This window comes from Pholcus phalangioides, unplaced genomic scaffold (genome assembly GCF_987345545.1).
Source record: "Pholcus phalangioides strain wild (caught in Gottingen) unplaced genomic scaffold, Ppha-v1.0 ptg000028l_1, whole genome shotgun sequence".
Classification (NCBI taxonomy): Eukaryota; Metazoa; Arthropoda; class Arachnida; order Araneae; family Pholcidae; genus Pholcus; species Pholcus phalangioides.
The window spans coordinates 4,228,653-4,248,076 of record NW_028301618.1 but is presented as its reverse complement, the minus strand read 5'-3'; the positions used below and the strand labels follow the sequence as shown (position 1 = coordinate 4,248,076).

Genomic DNA, 19,424 nt, shown 5'->3' with positions numbered 1-19,424 from the left:
ACTTTTTTTCCTCTTGAAAAGATATGCTCGACTCCTAAAAATTTGGCTAGCGCCTATTCTTTATTTGTCAAGCCCTGATATATAGGCTAAAGTACACATGTGCAAGGTATGATCAAGAGGCTCTCAAACTCACTCTCAGGAAAATTAAGAGTTCGAATTATACAGACGTTTCAACCTATATTTGAACTTTGGTTCAATGAATCCCACAGCTGATTTGGAACACTTGTAGAATACAGGACTGTATTAAGAGCACCATGGAGGAGGGGGGGGGGCCCTGGGCAAAATTGATTTTCTTGAGGCTTATCTGGCGACCAATTTATATGTTTAGTCTTGAAAATTTCAACCAGATCTCATGGGCAGTGCGGTAGGATGTCACCTGCACCTATGTGTGATTTAGCTTGCTTAACCAACCCCCCCACCCCCCACCCCACACAAAAATAATCATTCTCACCAGAAAAGCTCTTATTGAACACATATCATCTGAGAGTATCTCTTGATGGGTGAAAGGCTGACACGATACAAGTTGATTTTCTTATCAACATTCCCCCCCCCCTAATGCTAGTATTTGTATTATCAGGAGGTGTCTTTGCGGCATTGCTAAATTAAAAGATTTGTTGCTAGCTGCAAGTCTCAAGACTTTTCAGCAGCTCATAGAGCGTTACTTTATCTTGATGAGCCATCATGATCTCAAACTATGCAATCTCATAAACACTACTAGTTTATATCTAGATGTATGCAATTGAATAAGAGACACCCAGTTATCTGATTGGTTGTCTCATTTATTTCATCGGTGGCCACTGAATGGAGATCTAATGTTCTTCAGAGTTGGAATATACATCCTGTTGAGCAGGGTCAGGGGTGGGGGGGGGGTGCAAAGAGAAAAACTATCATGGGCAACAAATCTTCGGAGGAACCAAAAAGCATGTTAGGAAATTGTTGAATTTCACAGTGGAGGTGGCAATAAAATCAGTCCCCCCTCCCCCAAAAAAAAAATCCTAGTTACAATCCTTTACCACCACCTCGAACCTAGGGCCATTCTTAAGAGAATCATGGGCCTCCGAGCCAAGTGATTTTTCTGAGGCAAATTCTTGAAGATTTCAAAAAGGTTCTCATTTTCGTCACCTCCCCCCCCCCGCCCATGCCTGGGTGGGGCCTACATTAAAACAGCACTGTTCAAAGAAGCATCTGACCTAGGTTGCCAGATTCAAAAACTGAGAACGCCTGCATACACACTTGCACCCTTAGTGACATCATTTATCCCAATTTTCACAATAGATAGTGCCACTATTCCGACCAATAAAACCGGCCAAAATGATCATTTTTTCAAAATTTGAAACAGAACCGCTAAAAAACGCAGAAACAGAAAAAATTCTGGGAATTGGGATGGCGAATGCACCCACACATGTGGAAAAAAAACCAAAAACACTCGTATCTCAATGAAGAAATATGTTTCAAAGTGGGAAAAAAATTCCACCCAGAAAAAAAAAAAGAAAAATAATTTCGGAAACCTGCAAAGGAGGGACAAAAAGGTGAATTTTCCGAAACGTAGGAGGACACTTGAAATGACATCAAAGAGGAGGACGGTTGGTAACCCTAATCTGACCAGTCCGAAAAAGTGTCCATACATGGGGTACTCTTTCATTATATATAACCATACGTAATACTAACATCCTGCCTTTGCTGAAATGCGGCAGATGAGTTAGCCTGGAGTTTCAAGGAGCTCCAGCTGCCTGTAATAGATCCAGATACAGATGAACTTGGCTAATTGGAACTTCGTTGATTTAAAAATTTTAGGGGAATTCCCCTTGAATTTCATATTCAATGAAATGTTAAAATTGCTTGTTTAATTTGATCTTTTTTCCTCATGTTTTCGATGATTCAAAGTTTGGATCCAGATGTCGTTCGCAAAATGTCCAAATTTCTCGCTTAATGTTGGTCACCCCTTTATTCCATGGTTTACTTTCATGAATGTCTCCAAAAACTTTTTTTTCTTTGCCGAAACCTTAAAAACTGCAACCTTCACCTCTGCTTCCAAACCTACATTCTTCCAATACTCTCATACGTCAGGGAAATCTGGGATCTCAATACGCTCTCCAGTATAGACAAGTTAGAATCTATTCGAAATGAATCTGCCCCCTTCAGTTTAAATTGCTGGTCTTCCTCTGCCTACGTTACTGAATTTAAGAACCAGCTCAATATATATCCCACCATTTTCCACCCATACATATATCTCTCGATTAACTTTCTTTTTCAAAATCCTCCATGGCCATTTTCATTTTTGCAATTCCCATATATTCTAATTAAACCTTCGCACTTTGCCAATAGACTTAACCATTCCCAAAAAATTGAAATCCACCTTTGTACCCACAGAGACTGCTTCAAACTTTGTTTCTTTCCTCGAACAATAACATAGCGGAACGACCTCCCAATCAAGCATTATTGATTGAAAAATTAGAATCAACAAAATCTGAACTTTTTTTGTTGTGGCTCTAATCAATAAGAGAGGCAATGTTTTCGTTTCCAGTTTCACACACTAGAGCAGATGCAAATGGCATTTGCCTGTGGTTTTTACTAAGAAAATATGACAGTCGTGGCTCCCACAAGGGTGGAGCTCATAGCCCTGGACAATTTCCACCATTTTTCTATTTTTTTTCATGCTTTAAAATAAGTATAGGGCTCGTGAAAAGCCTGACTCTGGGCTTGCCAAATATCTCAGAATTGGGGCCCTGCACCAGCATGTGGTGGTCATGGTGAAAGTTTGTGTGTGAGAGTAGCGGTGCAGACATAAAGAAAGCATTGGGGGGGGGGGGTGCAGGAGGCAGAATGGTGTGTTCCATCGCACATTCATGAATTTTTTCGGGGACTCGGCCAACACCCACTAGAGAACAAGGCCTCCACACAAAGCTTGTGACGTCACTGAGGTAGGCTATCTCACCCATAGCCATTGAACAGAACAAGCTGAAGCATGCACCATCTTAACTCTTTTTGTAGCATATCCAATGGCTATAGATGAGGTGCCCTACTTCAGTGATGTCACAAGCTTGTGGAGGCGTTGTTCTCTAATAGATGTTGGTTCAGCTCCCTCAAAAAATTTATTGGGGGGGGGGGTGGCTCAAATTACCTCAGCCTCCAGGTTCCTGGACCTATATGCGTGAGTGGCAATCCACACACAGATGGAGTGTTTAAAAGCTAAAATCCCAATCACTTGTCTAGTAAGATGTGTTGGAAATGCATGTCTCTCTAACATCATTTTAGTTTTTTTTTTCGGATGTAGCTTAGCAACATTTTTGCCATGTCTAACCAAGGCTCATATGCTTGTTCAACTCCGAGAAAAAGAAAAACTCTGGTTGCTTTACAGATGTGGACATTGGTGAAGAGGTGAGGAACAAAGTCACAGTGAATCTTCTCACGGAGAGGATAAAAATGAATATAAGAAAAAAAAGCAACAGATTCCCTACAACAACACTCGCAGAAGCTAAGAGCATGTTGCAAAAAATAACGCTGGTGAAGCTCTAAATCAACTTGAAAATTTCGTGCAATGTGTAAGAGCATCCAGAAGAAAGAAAATGACAATTGAAATCATTTTTGCAATCGTTTACATTTTATGCAGGCATAGTAAATCAGAGCTGGGCAAGTGCCAGGTCGCCATGGGGGTGACTAGAAAATCTGTATTGGCGCCTAAAACTTTTGTAAATGTAAAATACCATGCTTGGCTCCTAAGAAATTGGGCTGGCGTTTAAATATTTTTTAAATTTGTCAATCCCTGTAATAAATGTAGCCCATCTTCAATGGGCCTACGTTTTTATAATTATTGAGAGTTTTTGTGGACATAGTCATCTTATATTGATTAATCAGAAAATTCAAATTTTAGATAATTTTTTACTTTTTTTTTTTGCCCCCTTGAGCTTCAAATTAATCAAGTTCAAACAGCTTATACTGACTACACATTACATTATGGCTGCCTAACGAAGCCCTTCTGTGGAATTTCAAGGATCGGATTGGTTTTTTATTTTTTTTTCTGGCACAAGGAACAGCATGTCTGTAGGAACACTTGCATCATCGCCAATGATTAAAAGCACACTATTATTTTTCTTTATATGCTCACCATGTGGCCGAACAGAATACACACACACACACACCTACTTGGTAAAACATTTTAAACGCCACAAGCATGTCGAGCAACAGATTTGCCCATCCATTAATTCAACTTGGACACCTTCTGATAATGCACTTGATATTCTTCCAAAAATTAAATAAAAAATAATACACTCTGGACTATCCGGCCTAATGTGGTAGAAAGGCAGGCTGGATAACAAAGCTGGATAGGTCAGAGTTCTATAAATGCTCAGTTCCTGCCTCGACTCTACAACTGAAAACGCCCTTTTTTTATACAGAAACCTGGTTTTATTCACATTTTCTTACCTCTTAATACAGGTCATTACTTTATGAATATTTGTTATGCACAGTACACTGTACGTTTTAAAAATTCATAGCAAAGAAAGAAAATCGGAGAATGAAAATACTGCACAAATGTTGAGATAAGTTTCATAATGCTCAACTTAAATGCAGGAAACATATAGGCCTACACTGTGCAGTATAAACACATTTTCCTGCCCCCTACCTCCTATCACATATTGGTAGGACCAGAGACTATTCGCAGGGAGTGGGGACTCCTGCCCCAAACGATCACAAAATCATTTTTTTAAATGCAAAAAATATTTTTTTTTAAAAAATCAAAATTGCAACAGAAAATAACTAAAATATGTTATTATAATCAATTTCTGTTAATTTCAATGCTATTCGAAGGATAAGAACTCAAAAAATTTCTTTTTAAGAAATTCATTGTGACCCACTCTCTAAGCCATATAATAATGAATCCTTGGCCCGTGGGTCCAAATGTGGCGCAGGGATTATCTGATGTGGCCTGCCTCCTCAAACCTAATTTTGTAAAAATGAACTAAGCGGCATATTTACAGATTCCTTAAGTGTCCCGTGGCACAATTTCAGAGCGTTTAGGCGGCCCGTGACACATTTTCAGATCACTCAAGTAGGCCCATGCCACATTTTTCACATCACACAAATAGAGGCTTGTGGCACATTTACAGATCACTTAAGTGACGCACGACACAGTTCCATAACACCTAAGCAATCTGTGGCTAATTTATAAATCCCTTGAGTGACAGTTGACACAGTTTTAGAGCACTTAAGTGACTGCCAGTGCGGCTCTACATCCCTCAAGTAACCCCCCGGCACATTCCTAGATTACTTAACCCTTTCCGGCGCGGTGTCCCCATAGCGAAACCACCTTTTCAAAATTCCATTAAAAAATAACTAATTTCCGCACTGTAATCATTTAAATCTTATTAAATAGCTTAAGATTTAGATTTTCTGTCAGAGATGGCAGCATCATGCTGGTTTTGTTTTGCAAGTGGTAAAAAAATCCGCCATTTTCTCTATTTTTATAGTACTTGTTTTAAAATTTATTTCCTAATAAAAAAAAATTTTTTTTCAAAAATTGATAATGGTTTTTTATAGATTTTGCCCTATTTGTTGAAATCAAGCCATTCAATAAACTTAAGAATAGTTTAAAATCAAATTATGAAAGTTTTAAAAAGGTGGTTCCATACTGAGGACACCGCACACCTAGAGCAATGAGATACACCAAGTGACGTCAGTGTGAAACCACCTCTCGGAGACGAAGCGACCTTGTTTTTTTCTTCATTTTCTCCCCTCTTTCTTGTTTACTAGAAAATGGGTGACAGCAGCAATGGTGTTGAAACATCTCAGATGTGTATTTGTGGTGGAAATTTCGGGGGTTAGAATGGAAGACACAACATATGTTATTTTTTTGTCCCACACATAACCATTCTTTCATTCTAGTGATTTTAGAGCAGCTTTTTCTTTTGACGACTACTTTCTATGCTCTCTCTACTGCTTTGATTTTATTTTCTGGAATTTATTTCGCTTTGAGTCCCCCCCCCCCTCCTCCACAACCGATTATTGGGCATTTATTACTTTTATTGGTGGTGAAATGCCTATAAAATTCCTAAGTACAGTTGAAGCAATGTTATACTAATTTCAGAGCTTCTCTCTGATCTGGAGTCTAATGCATCTCATGATACACCAGATAAAGAAAATAAAACAAAGCTTACTGCATGGGTTATCACGAAAATGATGCTAATGTATACACTGCCCAATGCCTGGATCCTCCCGACAATTTCATATGGTTCAGGAGAAAAAACCAAAATCCAGATTTCAAGGAAGAAGTGGGACCATCTCAGTAGATTCTACCAATGCTGGATACATCGCCAATCTTGATGTTCTTATTGTTTTTTTCAGTGCCACTGATGGAAAATTTGACATTTCGAATAAATTTATATGCCACTCAAGAAGGAAAATTTACACTGCCATCTCATTGAAAAAGATTTACCAGCTATCAATATGCTTATGTTGATCATTTTGGCCTACAAAATCGGTAGAAAGGGAATTTTCAAACAAAATGTTGCTTTTCCTGCATTACACCCTAGGGAAGCTTTCAGTGTTCTAGGTGTGCGGTGTCCCCACTGTGCGACCACCTGTTGTTCGCTGGATTTTGATGAAAATAAAATAATAGTTGCAAAACATATTTATATGAGTCCTATGTATCAAGTATATGAAGTTATTTCGGCCAAAAAAATTTTTTTTTATATAGTGCCCCTCAAAGGGTTAAGTGATGCGCGGCATAATTACGGATCACATGAATGATGCGTGGCACAGTTCTAGAGTATTTAAGTGGCCCAAACACATTTCTAGATCACCTGAAGGATCCACGAAACATTTAGAGATCACTAAAGTGTGGCACTCTAGGAGACTTATCAATAGGGAGATTTATTTCAGGTGCCCACAAACCACAGTTCAGTATGCCATTCGTGGGCAGAGATAGGGGGGGGGGGAATTTCCCCCCCCCCCATGTCAAAGGTGGAGTTGACTGATCTAATGTATATATGCATAAATTGACATCATCATCATCGTGCCCCCCAGACTTCCAAGTCCACCTCCGCCTATGATGCCATTAAGAATATTTCATATTTTTATAAAAGGTTGTTTATCACATAAGCATCATCCAAACCCCCTCCCCCCTTGTGATTAAAAGTCAGCAAATCGGAAACCCCCCCCCCCCCCATCGATGCTGATGTAATACTTGAATGATCCCTATGCTGTAGAAAAGGGTTGAAATGAACAAAATATTAACATAAAACGCAGGGTTAATTATTACAAAAACTATTTCAATGCATAGATGCCGGAACCTAGGGGCTGAGGCCATTTGAGCACCCCCCCCCCCCTCCAATAATTTCTGAAAAAACAATGCAATGAACCCTCTTTCCTGCATACACACTCCAGTCCTGTTTATACGGGACGACCAGCAACTTTCAGCCTCGTCCCCAATGTTTTCTTCACGTTGGCGCCTCTGTGTTTCACCGTATTTCATTGATAAATTATTACACAAGCAACACCACTTGAGAAAGTTAATTATTCACCATTACGGGAAATTATAATAACTTTTTTGACTAGGCCAGATAGTCGAGAGTCTACTGTAATAAAAATAATAACGCCAGACGTGCACAAATAAGACCTGAAGCAGTTACTGTTGATATGATTGAAATGTTGAGAATGGTTTTTTGTGACACAGTGCTTTGTAAAAAAAAAAATTTCTGAGCAGCGCAAAAAAAAAAAAGTTTGTAGGTTCATTTTAAATTAGCAGCCACCAATTCTTGGAAGACATCAAAAACCATGGAAATTCTTTGATGAGCACAACCCCTGAAAATGTAGAGAAGGTTGGGAACCGCTTTGGTATAAGGGACACGCCAAATTGGTGACTTTTTTCCGGTGATAAGTTGCCATCGTTGGCGCACTCTGGTTCGGTGTTGTTCTGCTGGGTTGTCGCTGTTCTGGAAAATTCTGCCAGGTGGCGTTAGTTGTTTAGCGCGTCTTTTCAAACAGCCGTACAGCCATTTTGTCGTTTGTGCTTGTTCCGAGTGTTTGGATTACATTTTCGTCGCTGGTCAGGTGGTATTGTTCCCTTTTTTTTTTCCTTTATTTAAACAGTGCCCATATTTTATTTATACCCTGATAGCTTTATTATTTAAACAACGGTCCAGGCTTTATTTAAACCCAGATCGATTTATTATTTAAACAACGGTCCAGGCTTCATTTAAACAATGCCCAGGTTTTATTTAAACCCTGATCAATTTGTTATTTACAACGGTCCGGGTTTTATTTAAACCCTGATTGATTTATTTTTATCCACAGTTTTATTTTTTAAACAATCCAGAGCTTATTTTTGTTTATACCATTTGTTTTTATTGTTTTCTATGCTGGTGATTTTTTTTTCCTGGCGCATGTAGTGTCTGGCGGCTTTTTCTCGGACCGTTGGAAAAAAATCACCAAAAATTGCCAACCTGTCTCTTATACCAAAGCTGTTCCGAATGTTGGAACCTTCCCCCCTGATTCAGCTATTCGCATGGCCGCAGAAGGTCCAACTGTGAAAGCAGCTGACTTTTTAGAGCACCAACTGAATGGGAGTGATTTTTTATCACCCAAATACCATTCACTCATACTTGGAAAATGTCCAGAACCGGCCCTGGCCATTCGTGAGAGGATGGTTCAAGAGTTATAAACATGGCACAGAATGAGTGCACATCAAAGAACTCCAGTTGTATGGAAGAAGCACCGGGGGATTGATCTATTCCATTCAAAGAGAGGGATTACTTTGAAGGCAATCCATAACAATAACATGATAACACTTTACAGTTCATGAGCATTTCGATCGTACCTTGCCTGAATATGAAAATTAAATAGAGCCACATTAATATACATGACATTGAAGCCAAATTAATATCATTTGGCTTCAGACCACACATAAGTAACTCGAGTGTGAAATAATAAGTATAAAAACATATAAAAACACTCCGATGTCCCACACTCAGGTAAAAATCTTACAACTGCTCACAACCGCAAATCACTCACACTTTCCACAATATTCACATTCATTGATGCTTTCAATTTAGCACGAACTTTTGAAAATAAAAGTATCGCCCAAATTTTTAGAGTTTTGCACCAAAATATTAAGAACACCTTTGATACAGGAATCATGCTGCTCACATGCACGGTACGATTAGAAGGAGTATTTATGAAGAACGTCAAGTTCTGTAACAAGTGGTTGAAATTTTAGACGTATTGGAATATACGACAATCTAGGATATCATCAGTGAAAGGGTTCGCTGACATCAACCAGACTTTGCATCTTCTGTTGAGTGTTTAGCAACCATAGAATCTTTGTCTGCAAATTGTGGCATCTCTCCCTCAGCATATACACTGGGTTTCATATCTGCTTCCTCGGATGCACTTAGGGCTTTGAAACTCATAACTTTGTTGTCATCCCCATCAGAAAAAGAATCAGCAGAGCTTGGTACCAGAACCGATATCGATCTGGAAACTTTAGTTTGAATCTTATCCTCCGTTTCAGATGCGATTCTTTGACGAGAAGCCTGGCTGGATTCAGCTATTGTCAGGGAACGCTGCGGTGCTTTCTTTTTGGAAGGAGAGCGTTTAATTGGCGGAGGAACTTTGCGGAATACAGTCTTCTTCATGAAATCCTGAAAGCGTTGCGCATAGAAGCCTGGTCTGTGTACAGATACTGTGTCGCCATCATGTATCATTGATTTCCACGTATGTTCTATCTTTTTCTTCAAATGAAAGCTCTGGAGAATATCGATTACGCCTATGAATAGCAGCAGGCGATCCCCGTTCAAACTTTTGGCCGGTATGCCACCGGCTGGAACATCCTCTTCTTGATCTGCTCCTTCTGCTTGTATCGACTCCATAGCAGTAGTGTAAGCTGCCAGTCTCTGGCGGATGAATGATTTGCTTCTGGCGAGCTGTGTTGCAGCAGTGACATCATACCCAGGAGATACAGACTTGCCTTCACCGAACTGATGGTCATTGGCAGAAATGGATAAATGCTCTTGCTTCCACTTCTCCCTCTTTACAAAATCTGTGTTGTGTACCCCAACGAGAAGACTGTAATCCATGATCTTGAAACTCTCCAACACCCGACAGTCCCTCTGTATGGTCTTCATCAAGGCATTATAAGTCTCCACTTCAAGAAGGATGCCTTCGCTGTGACGTTCCATGAAATCAAGGTCCTTGTAAGTAGGAGAACTCTTTGCCCTCTCGTGTCTATTAGCTTTCCTTTTGTAAGTAGATCCCTTCAGATCATATTTTTCATTCAGCGAAACCGAGGATGGAAGCAAGTTGTTCATGACGATCAGTCTCACATTCTTCCCACCACACTGGTAACAGTACAAGCCAAAAAACTTTGGCAACAGTGTTCGAGGGTTCTGATTCAGGTTCATGTAATACCCGGGGAGCAATCTCTGCAAGAACTCTGCCTCTTTCCTCTGCACCGTCTTGATGATGAATTCGTCATCGTCTGACAGATAAAATATACTGCCGCTCGCACCAGGATTCGTCAGCTCCCTCATCGGGTGATGGCACAGAGACAACAAGAAATCATCAGGTTGAATACCGAACAGGTCCCTGAAGCGCCTAAATGCAACAGGAGCATACGTCTTGAACTTGAAACTACTGTATCTGTGCGCCGGCGTGATGCTGCTGCCATCACGAGGAAAAGACGTCGTCTCTACAATCTCAAAGTCTTGCAGCAACAAATCGTGCTGCGGCAACGACGCCAGGCTTCCCACTGCATAGGCGATGCCCAGCTGTATCGAACCCATGATCTGCGAGGTCTCGATCTTCTTGAAGGTGATCTGTCCTTCATCGTCGACTCTGCGGTGACCGATTTTACGCTCCTTAGTCTTCAGTTTGTCAGTCGCAGCACCCGCGTAGGGGGCACTGGTCGGGGTCTTGGGGTCGCTGGAAGACGTGGTCAACTGGTCTTGTTTCATCGCCCGGATCTCAACCGGCGGTGGCTTGGATTTGTGTCCCGTGGATGCAGCGGTGGCGACGGCAGCTGCTGCTGCTGGATCGCCTTCGGAGGAGAAATCCGCGTCGTTTTGAGGATCCGTCTCTTGGAGCTTGATCTCGACATCGGCCGCGTCCAAATCTGTCTCTGTGACGGGGTTTCTCTGTACGGACGCCATCGGAATTTATTGACAAATCCACGAATTCAAAACATATTCACCAATTCGGAAATACACGGAACAACTTCTAATGACTACTTATCGCATCGTCCATCTTGAGAGAGAAAGAGAAATTTCTTTCTTTTCTTTCCTGGATGTAACACGTGTTGTAATAACGAGTTCTTTTCTTTCCTCGTTTTTAGGGAACGATACGCCGCATAACAACCGAGACTCGTCGAAGCACTGACGCAACAATAAAAACCCCAAAAGCGAGAAATTCCCGCAGATAACGAACGAACGAACGGCAATCAGTGACCCAACCCCATTTACAACACTGCCTTTCTTCTTTCTTTCCTGGTACGAAAAGATGTTTACAAAACAAAGTTTTGAACTAATGAGGAGATTCGCCTCTGTAACGGCTGGCTCCAAGGGCAAATGTGGAAGGATGTCGTCTGCTGTGCTTTGTTCACAAAGTCCAGGGCTGATTCCGTGGATTTTGTATTTAATTATCTCGTCTGCTTGAGTTTCTTTTTGTGAGAAATTCGAAAATTGAATATGTCCCTCAATCAATGTGCAGAATGTTTCGTTTCGGATCAAGTGAAAATTACTGATTTTCATAATTTTGACGTCATAATTATTATTGCAAAGCTGACCATATTTGCACGAGAAGAATGAGGCTTTTGTTGGGTCACGTGATATGTTTTTTTTTGACGGACATACAAGGTAATCAATATGGCGACATCTTGTGCGATTCATGAAAGAAACAAATCTAAATTAAAGAAACATATAAATGAATCGCTTTTTCTTCTTTTTAATGAGAGCTGAGATAAATTTTTTTTTAACTTCTTAACAGTTATCGATCTGCCTGCTTTTGCTTCAAAAAATGCTTGATTAAAGCTGCGGAATTTCTTCAATGTAATTTCTATGGGCCCATAATTAATTTAAAAACATCCTGAACTATATGGATTGATGCAATTGGATAATATAAGACACTAATTCTCATTTTCCCGCTTGAGAAGATATAAATAAAAATTTGAAATCAATGTTATTGCATGAATATCCACCTCAAAAGTGGATCTGGCTCATTATTTTATATTTAATTTTCTAGGCTTCGTATCTCTAAGCGAGCTCAATATTTCGAAAACCAAAGATTCAATTGAATTTTTAAAATTATTGATGTGGCGGAAAACCGCAATGAATTTCCGCATTTCTAAGCTAAAATTGGCAATTTTAACATTGTGTATGTCCTCAGTGTATGATCATCCAGTGTATGTCCCTCGGGAGTGATGCTGATGATGATTATGACGTCTATTCGAAAAGCCTCATACGGGAATTAAAGCCGGGTTTTCCTAGGAATAGGTTTGTTGCGCAGCGTGAACCGAATCAGACTATTTCGCGCCAACAGAAACGAGTTACATAATCACACTACGCGTTTGTGTTTTCCTAGCGGGACGCGTCAGATCAGGGTGGCTATATAAATTATATAGCTTTGGCATCAGCTACACTGTCTTCTGCATGCTCCGGTTTGAAGGGAAGGGAAAGAAGACACACAAGAGTGAAGAGAATATCGGCGAAACCGCGGCGCACGACGCATTTGACTCCTCCAGAAGCAGTCGGCCAATCACGCCCGACGTAAAGCGCTGTCGCCAGGCGTATCGCGCTCTGTAGGAAAACAGTCATACGGTTTTTCTCATTGGTGAGTGGACGGCGTGTCGCGCTGGGTGAATCACGTTGCGCGCGGAACGGAAAACCCGGCTTTAGGATCCCAGATACAATGGAACTTCGGTTAACGAGCAATTCGCATAACAAAAAAAAATTTTGAACAAATTTTGACTCGGTTAACGAGCGATGATTCACATTACGAGCAAAAATTTTGCGCTTTGTTTATTTTCTTTAAGTCGCTATGGGGATGAATTAAAACCGTTCAACCTTACAATGCATGATTTTTTTTTTCGAACTGTTAATTTTTTTCACAGTAACTGGAACGTACAGACAGCCAGAAAAAAAAAAATCATACTTAAAACCTTAAAACATATTTTTCAAATTGTGCTGCTTATACAGAGCCTTAGAAAGAAGATTTCGTTAAGATTTTTTTTTTTCTGATTGGAAGTATGTATACTAAAAAAATTCTGGTTGCAAACTTCAAGGTAAAAAAAAAAAGTTAAGTAAAACATTTTTTAAGAAATTTTTAAAATTTCTCTGACCCAAATCATAAACTGCCACAAAAGGAAAATTTCCACCTATTTCCAAGAAGAATTTTTTTTTTCGATTTTATATATACAGTCAAACCTCGTTAGTGCGTCACTCCGCTTACTGGGTCACTTTTTGGAATTCCCAGTTGTCCTCGGACAGGAATTGGCACAGCTATGGCTTACTCCGTTGAACGAGTCACTCCGCTTACTAAGTCATATTTTTGCTCTCCCAAGAGTGACGCATTAACGAGGTTTGACTGTATATATATATATAAACTGAAGAGCCAAAAAAACTGGTACAGGCATGCGTATGCAAATAAAGAGATATGGAACCAATCAGAGTACGGCGCTGCGGTCGGCAACGCCTATATAACACAAGTGTCTGGCATGGTTGTTAGATCGGTTACTGCTGCTACAATGGCAGGTTATCGAGATTTAAGTGAGTTTGAACGTGGTGTTATAGTTGGCGCACGAGAGATGGGACATAGCATCTCCGAGGTAGCGATGAAATTTGGATTTTCCCGTACGACCATTTCACGAGTGTACCGTAAATATCGGGAATCCGGTAAAAAATTAAATCTACGACATCGCTGCGGCCGGAAAAAGATCATGCAAGAACGGGACTGACGAGAATCATTAAACGTGACCGACGCGCAACCCTTCCGCAAATTGCTGTAGATTTCAATGCTGGGCCATCACCAAGTGTCAGCGTGCGAACCATTCAACGAAACATCATCGATATGGGCTTTCGGAGCCGAAGGCCCACTCGTGTACCCTTGATGACTGCACGACACAAAGCTTTACGCCTCGCCTGGGCCCGACAACACCGACATTGGACTGTTGAGGACTGGAAACACGTTGCCTGGTCTGACGAGTCTCGGTTCCAATTGCTTCGAGCTGATGGACGTGTATGGGTATGGAGACAACCTCATGAATCCATGGACTCTACATGTCAACAGGGGACTGTTCAAGCTGGTGGAGGCTCTGTGATGGTATGGGGCGTGTACAGTTGGCGTGATATGGGACCCCTGATACGTCTAGATACGACTCTGACAGGTACGTAAGCATCCTGTCTGATCACCTGCACCCATTCATGTCCATTGTGCATTCCGACGGACTTGGACAATTTCAGCAGGACAATGGGACACCCCACACGTCCAGAATTGCTACAAAGTGGCTCCAGGAACACTCTTCTGACTTTAGACACTTCCGCTGGCCACCAAAATCCCCAGACACGAACATTATTGAACATATCTGGGATGCCTTGCAACGTGCTGTTCAGAAGAGATCTCCACCCCCTCTTACTCCTACGGATTTATGGACAGCCCTGCAGGATTCATGGTGTCAATTACCTCCAGTACTACTTCGGACATTAGTCGAGTCCATGCCACGTCGTGTTGCGGCACTTCTACGGTCTCGCGGGGGCCCTACACGATATTAGCAGGTGTACCAGTTTTTTTTTTTTGGCTCTTCAGTGTATATATATGGGCTGACTGCTCCGACTAGCAGGTTTAGGAAGCAGGATCAGAACAAAGGAAGGCAAACAGCGAAACCATGTTTGTTGCCCCCCCCCCCCCCCCAAAAAAAAGTCGTAATTACGGACTTGCCGGCGGAGGATGAAATACATGCTCGAAGATGAAGCTGAAAATAAATCTATTTGGGCTCGACATTGCCCAATTGAGAGACTCAAGTATGGGAAATATTTCTCGATTTAAAAATAAAGCGCATCAAGCATAGCGAGACAGACATTTTCTCATTGCCACTGTAAGGGTTAAAATGTAATTCACGACAAAAAAAAAACCCCTTTAAATTCACAGATATGTTAGATCAGGGTGATCGTATGACCCATGTTTTCTCCGGCATATATATATATATATATTGGTCATCCCGACGTTGTTAACCCCCCCACCCTATTTTTTCTCATGTTTGCTACGAAGCCCCCCCCCCCCCCAATTTGAATTTTTATTCTTTGTTGAAAAAGCAAGGAGTAAAGTGTTATTTTCCCAACTTTCCCAATTTTTTGTTTTGTTCTTGTGACTATAAATACGAATATTCGTCTCATATACTATTATTCGTTTTATCCGTAGAATTCATTGTCAATTTGCAGTAACGCTTCCAATTCCTCAGTTGGCGATTTTTCGGTCATTCCTGCAATAATTATGCACTTTGCTTATACCTGCGGCGCGGCACGTGTATTTTTTTTCTTCACAATTATGTTTTCGGGAATGCCATTCAACCCGACTCGAATCCAGAGGAATGCGATGCGGGTGATCGTCCCTCCTACGAACCAGAGAAAAGTGGGAAAAATTGGCCTGTCCCTTAAAATGCACAGAATCCCACGAACCTACACAAGAAGTCGCCTTTCTCGAATCATCACCTTGAATCCTTGCCTGAATGCAACTGATTTTTAGAAACTCTCAAAGTAGACCTTTCGAGGGTAAAAAAACAACATCAAGAGTACAGTAATACGTACTTTTTTCAGTTGTGAATGTGTTCCGAAAATTGAAGACAGATGAAAGACTTTTATAAAACGGAACATTCATAATTCTGACAACATGAATAGATTAAAGTCATACACGTTCCGGCATGCATGAAATCGTTAAAACCTCCTCGGAGGAATGTTTACGAGGTGCAAGTATGGGTAAAGTAGCAGTTGGGAATGATAGAATAAGACAACATATGGTTTGCACTAATAGCACTGTAATGTAAGAAGGGGTCGTAAGCAGATTTTCAGCCATTTTTTTTTGACCCCCCCCCCCCGTCAGCAAAAGTCAGCAAAACAGTGATCCCCCCTCCCCCCTTGTCAGCAAAATTTCGTCAGCAGCTTAGAATATTTCATATCTTCAAAAACGAGTGGTTGATGACGTAAGCAACCTTCAAACCCCCCCCCCCCGCCTTGTCATCAAAAGTCAGCAAATCCGGAACCCCCTCCCCCACGATGCTGACGTAATACTTGAATGACCCCGAATGGTGCAAAGTACATTTATGGTTTTTGTCTTCGTTAACCAAACTTCATCAAGGGAAAAAAAAGATATTTGTCATTGCAAATTGTATTATTGTACTCAGTCATTGAAAGTTATTGCTAAAAAGGTGTCCCGATAACTTCTGCTGCTAAACCGCACACCTCTTAAATATTCCTCCCAGAAACTTCTACCGAATTTGCTCATGTCGGAATGTGCTGTATGTGCGTGATGTTATGAACACAACATGAAGTATATGTTTCTGAGGAATGTGTGTGTGCTTGTTATACAGTCGAATACCGTTTTAACGAATACCGATATTGCGAAAATCTCGTTTTAACGAACACTTTTCTAATCCGCCAGATAAGTTTACATAGGAACAATGCGAAAACCTAGAATTCCTTTATAACGAAATTTCATTTTAACGAAGTGATTTCTCCGGTCTTTCGGAGTTCGTTATAACGGGATTCGACTGTATGTGTGAATATTGAATAAGTACTACCACATGCCCCCCCCCCCTAATTCCCTAATTCGGATGCAAACACTTCGGCAAGTTATTTTGCCTGTTTTATCTATGGGGGGGGGGGGGTATGGTGACCATATTATCCCTATTTTAAGGAACATTGACGTATTTTCCCCCATAACTTCAGGAAAGCCACAGCGCATGATTCGTGCGCATTGCATTCATCTTCATAATTTCGCAGTAGCTTTTACAGCACATTTTCGTAAGACCTGTTTGAAGAGTTTCATAATTTCTTAAATTACCGCGAAAAGCCAGAAACTAACCAGATCTGTCGAGGCAGAGAAATCCGAAACACTCCCACCCCTTTTCATCATGTTCGCTTGGCTTTTCCCGATTTCTGTGTTCAATCTAATCCTATGTGTTATAACATCATTACCGAGGAGTGGAAAGGAACATGACCAACTGATATTATTCAACGTGCAACCTGTCATCATATTGTACAATAAAAAAGAATTGTCAGAATTACGCATGGCACTCGATAAGGTCACAAAGGGGCCTGTCAATCAGCAACAGAAGATAAGAATTATTATTATTGGGAAGTTATCGCGGATAATCAAGCTATTTTTACTGGTGATAGGGGATTTTTCTTCCTTCGTCATTTGGATATGTATAATTAAGTTATAATACAGTACATCGCACTATTATTATTACACAGAACAAAAATGGCATCGCGTCCGACATGAAAATATTAAATCCCGCTGAACACGAATATGGCGAGAAAAAAGTTTTATTGGCTGTAGTTTTGGAAACATTTGTTTACCTTCGGCATCATTTTTCGGCAACAATTAGCGATTTCTTGAATTCTAGATTCCAATTTCCCGTTTTTTTTCCGGAAAAATATGGTCAGTCTAGAGATGAATACATTTGTAAAAGTCGAGCCGGTCAAAATAACGACTCCCCAGCGCGACCCAACCCGCAAGGGTAAAAGGCTTATATCCCTGGAGGGACAGAGCCTGGGCGTGACTGGTTTGTCGGTCAAAATAACGAGAATATCCCGTAGAAAACAAGCCATACGGTCACCCTATATATACTAGTTTCTGGCCTGCGGACTGAAAACGTTGCGCATCCATGAGTATAAGCTTCTGGCGTATTCCAAGGGGGTCATTCAAGTATTACGTCAGCATCGAGGGGGGGGGGCGATTTGAAGGTTGCTCACGTCATCAACCACCCTTTTTGAAGATATGAAATATTCTAAGCTGCTGACGAAATTTCACTGACAAGGGGGGAGGGGGGGGGTCAGTGTTTTGCTGACTTTTTCGTACTTGAATGGCCTCCCACAGCTGAAAGGGTCAGATTTATAAACAGATATAAGATTCTCGAATAGGGGGGGGTACTTCTGCCCTCCCGCTTACGCCAATAACACATTTTTCCTCGTGAACGAGAGGGGGAAGCGATCCTGCCTATTTTTTGAAGTACCTAAATCACCCTATATCGAAGTATCTTTCGAAACATGGAAATACGTATTATATGTTGGGGGGGGGGGGGAATCACGAAACTAGAGTACAGATATATAACGGGAGGAGGGAACAACTTATTACCTATAGTGTTACAATATAGCTTCACAGTGATGAGAAAAAAGAGGTAAAAAGAATAAGAAGAGCTGGAATGAATTTCTTCCATTAGCGTTTGGACGAGATATCTCGTCTGTTCATAGCTACGGTATTAGGACTCAACCAAATAGTTGAAGACCTCCAGGAGGGGTTAACACATGGGTATTTCATGGTTTAAAGCATAGTTTTCCAAACTTTTTTGTTCCATCGGCCCCTTCATCAGAATTTTTCCCTTTCTCATCGCCCCACAACTCAAGTGAACCCATAGGATCCTGTGTTAAATCCATAGCTTCTATCGCCCCCCCCCGGACCATTACATCGCCCACCAGGCGGCGATATTGCCCACTTTGGGAAACACTGGTTTAAAGTGAGGGAGCTACAGAAGTTATAGTGTTATCTTGCAGTTCGATGTGCTCCGATACTCCCACACAATTCAGTCCTGCAATTTGACACAGTCCCGCAGTTCAACTCTCGACTTTGTCGCATGAATAAAGTTGCCGAATGGACTCGTACAGTGTAGATAACATTGGTCAGAAATTCGACACGAGGTAAATGAAGGATTAGTGTTGAATTGCGAGCAGGGACGCCGGAAGTCGAAAATGTTTGTATTGCTGGAGTAATAATAACACATAATGTTCACTTGGACATGTTTGAAGGCCGTACGTCACACATTCAACAAAAATGTCCCGTTTTTGGTAAATCGCCCATCGCCCGAACTGAGAGTCCAATGAGTTACATTTGAATGATGGTTGGTGTGTGTTGCTGAGAGCCATTCAGATGACTTACTGTTGCCATTCTATTCACTTACCATTCAGATGATTGGTGTTGCTTTAGCAACATGAGCACATATGTTCCGGCGTTTCTGATTGCAAGGCACCACTTCGTAGACAAGGATATCACAATTCATTCACAGGCAATCTTTTGCTTCAATGGCGTATGAAGGAGGGGAAACGAGGAGAGAAGAAGGCACGTGTCCCCTTCACCACTTCAAGATCATCAAGAAATGCCCTGCATCCAAAATAAAGTGCTCCCTATTTCCCTGCCATGCCCTGAATGAATGCCTATTTCGGGGTAATTCT

At 41.1% G+C, this 19,424-nt stretch overlaps 1 protein-coding gene and 1 pseudogene across 2 annotated transcripts in view; both read right to left on the bottom strand.

Annotated features, from left to right (window-relative positions):
- The window catches only part of LOC149067792 (adhesion G protein-coupled receptor L1-like), a 66,194-nt gene that overhangs the window by 40,253 nt on the left and 6,517 nt on the right, over positions 1–19,424 (bottom strand). The gene's annotated exons all lie outside the window — the stretch shown is intronic.
- LOC149067793 (phosphatidylinositol 4-phosphate 5-kinase type-1 alpha pseudogene) lies at positions 7,210–11,502 on the bottom strand (annotated as a pseudogene). Its single transcript, XR_016195293.1, has one exon. The product of XR_016195293.1 is annotated as a phosphatidylinositol 4-phosphate 5-kinase type-1 alpha pseudogene (transcript).